A 3456-nucleotide genomic window follows, 5' to 3' on the forward strand; every position below is an offset into this window, starting at 1 on the left:
ATATGGATTTATGATGTCACCTACATGGTCCATGCTCTAGATGGCCGGAAACGACTTAAATATGAATACAATTTTCATTTTTGTCCTCCATTTTTTAATTAATTTTCGAATAATTTAGATAATTTAGACGGGGGAAAATACAGAGCAGTTGAGCATTTTATATAGCTAGGCCTATGATAATAATAATAATAATAATAATAATAATAATAATAGGACTAATAATAATAATAATATGCCTAATAACAGACCTAATAATAATAATAATAATAAATAAGAATAAGAATGATAGTAATAATAATTAAATAATGCGCTGGTATCCGTTTAACAGGAAACGCTCGTGGCGTCCCTCCAAAAGAAAGTCGAAATGTGAAATGACATTGTTTATCTTTCAGCTCATGACAGACAAGCGTATATTTAAATTGGACCTCATTGGAAATGGGCTGGACTCCGGCCTAATGGGCGTTCCTGATGTTCGGTAATTTTACTTTTCTTGATCTCAATCCATTTGTTATCTTGCTTAAGCATGTTGAGCATCGAATAAATTCAATTAGTCATTCAAAAAATATTATATCATAAAAAAAATGTTTGTATGAAGATATAGTTATAGTATATGTTTATTGTTTTAATATACTCTATTTATGAATCTATATATTTATTTCTATCGAATAGTACACTTTTTATAAATCGGAATGCTAACATAATTTGTTTGCGCTATTGCGATCTACTAAGTCCTACCCAATACCATGTATTTAATAATCCTCACATCATTCTGTAATATGATAATACTATTACTATAAATAATTTATATTTAATATGATAATGCTGATATGATAAGAATTGTGTTATGTTGTATCAGCAGCATTGTCCATTGTGATAACTGAATACGATAATGTTAAGTTTGGGGTGCTCACTTATTGTTCATTGAGAGTGCCATTTCTGGCCATCTAGAGGTGCATTAATCGAAAAGTTTCTTACCACCGCCCCAACCACGGTGGGCCTGAGGTGGTGGGAACCCTTCATTTGGCAAAGTCTCTCCCCCGTGGGCCCCTCTATTTCAAACACCTGGATCTGCCACTGTTTTTATTTATATATTATGTTTTGATGATACTCCATTATAATTCTTTCTCTGTTTCTTAATTTATTCTCAATATTTTTCTATTCCAGTGATGTAGACAAAGAAGCCACAACTATCAGGAAAGAATGTCCGGACTGAAATGGCAACTGAACTTACCAATTATTCATAGATAGCCACAAATTGTGTCACTCATCAAGTCTCTGGATATGAAATTAATTAAAATATAGTGTAAAATTTATTTTTAATATGTTTTCCTCTGCAAAAATCTCAAAAATAATGTTAGCAATATGTATTAATTCTTGTAGGCTGTATGTTTATCAATATTGTATTATTGCTGCTAATGTTTATCTTATTAATAAAGTAACCCGTTTGTTGTAAAGAGTATAGACATGTAAGATAATAAGATATAACATTTTGAGGATTAAATTCAGGTTTATTTATTTTTTCCGGATGTATATGAGATAGAGCTACAGTATATAAATATAAAATGTATACATCCAACTTGATTTCAATGCTTGAAAATAAATATCAAATGGAATTGTGAATCCCTTCTCATTTTATTTAATTCTGTGATTACTCTAATAAATTCAATAGCTAAAATATCTTTATTATAAGCTTAAACCAAAAGTGAAGGATTGCTTCATCGATATGTGCTACTTTAATTATTAAACTAGCAATTCTTTCGAGGACGCCCTCAGCAAAAACATAAAACCGGAAATGACGTGGTTGCTAAGCAACAAGCTCATGCATAATCATGAATATTCAGTGACACCTGTTCTAATTAGACTAACAATAAAATCTTTTTGGTCGATTTTGTCAAAACTGAGCTAAAAGTTTTTATTGTTAGTCTAATGAGCACAGGTGTTACTGAATATGCATGACCTGTAGCCTAGCAACTGACGTCATTTCCTGTATTGTAAAATTCGACAGCACCTTGCTCTGAAAAGTTCCGAAATTTGTTGGTATCATGTGAATATATTTGGAAAGAATGTTTATAAGATATAGTAGCCTGTAAAAGTGCTATATTTGAATTCGAAGTGATTATAATATATTTAATTCATTATATACCTGTACTGATTAATATTATTTTTATTATTAATGCAATTACGACAAAGGAAGTACACACAGTGATGTATTATAAATTACACTACAGTTTACTTTTATTTCTTACATACTCGGAAATGGTACATCAGAACTATATAAACGTAATATAAGTAGAATATAAAGATTCTAGTTTTATATAATATAACAATGCTTAGGCCTAATTATATTTAATTATGTAATATCGTTCGAGAATTACTTGTTCGTTGTATAAGAAATATAATTGGCAAATTTGATTCAATTCTGGCGATCCAGTGATATAAATCCTAATAAATATCCGCGCACGATTATTTGTAGAATTAAGACCTCATAAATCCGGCTATTGATATTCATATTGTGTTCCGGCAATTTAATACATCGTGTTCCGCTGACAATGATTATACATCGACTTTTCACTTATTGATGGATCGGCAGATTTGACCTGCGACACTGAAATAAAAGAGATTGAACTAGTGAGAAATACATTCAAACTATTTTCATTTTGGCATCTGTGTTAATTTAGCCTAATTAAGTATAAATCTCATTAGATTAAAAACACTTTTTGGAAACCTTATGACATTCATACCTTCATGAGGTACCGGTACAGGAATACAAAATAAAATTGATTGTTTGATTGATTTAATACATTATGTACATGTTAATAAAGCTTTATTTTAATATGAGTTGGTGAGTACGCTCCCCAACATCCCACCCCAAATCGACAAGGTCCAAATTTTTAAGACAGTCGAAAATGTACGGAATACGGTACACATTTTTTAAAATATTTTTTTGTAATAAAACTTAAAGGTGCATATTATATCTTAACATTTTAACCAATACTTTATCGGACCCCTGTGTCGTTCTATAATAACAAAGCTGTGGTCCAACCTGCTTTCCAACTTAACGGCAACTGGAGTTTTAGATGACCACTCCACATTTGGTATGATCATTACATCTTATGTTCCTATCTGAGCACTATTATTACTTACCGTATATATTTATTTATATAGCATTTCGAAAGACGGTTTAGATTATTCCTACACCCTATCTTGATTTATATATATATGTGTATATATATACATATATATACACATACATATATACATACATACATATATATATATATATGTATATATAAATTTACCTGGTTCAATAGAGTCGGGTCAGCTACAGCATGTAACAAGGATTGGGTTCCGTCTTGGTGAACTTGGTATTCATGGTCACTTTGCAACAATTCGTGAAATGGAGTGTCGCCATACTGTAACACAACAAAAAATATAATGTGTAATCAATGCTGTAAG

General features: G+C 30.6%; 1 long non-coding RNA gene across 1 annotated transcript in view; it reads right to left on the minus strand.

The window, feature by feature from the left end:
- Positions 1 to 2213: 2213 nt before the first annotated feature.
- The window catches only part of LOC117102069, a 2208-nt gene continuing 965 nt past the window's right edge, over positions 2214 to 3456 (minus strand). The window contains exons 2-3 of the long non-coding RNA XR_004444355.1: positions 3300 to 3413; positions 2214 to 2605 (exon numbers count right to left, since the gene is read on the minus strand). This is a non-coding gene — a long non-coding RNA (uncharacterized LOC117102069). The remainder of the gene's footprint in view (positions 2606 to 3299; positions 3414 to 3456) is intronic.

The sequence above is a fragment of the Anneissia japonica genome, unplaced genomic scaffold (assembly GCF_011630105.1).
Source record: "Anneissia japonica isolate Jap-2015-1 unplaced genomic scaffold, ASM1163010v1 scaffold997_len2565447_cov190, whole genome shotgun sequence".
Lineage (NCBI taxonomy): Eukaryota > Metazoa > Echinodermata > Crinoidea > Comatulida > Comatulidae > Anneissia > Anneissia japonica.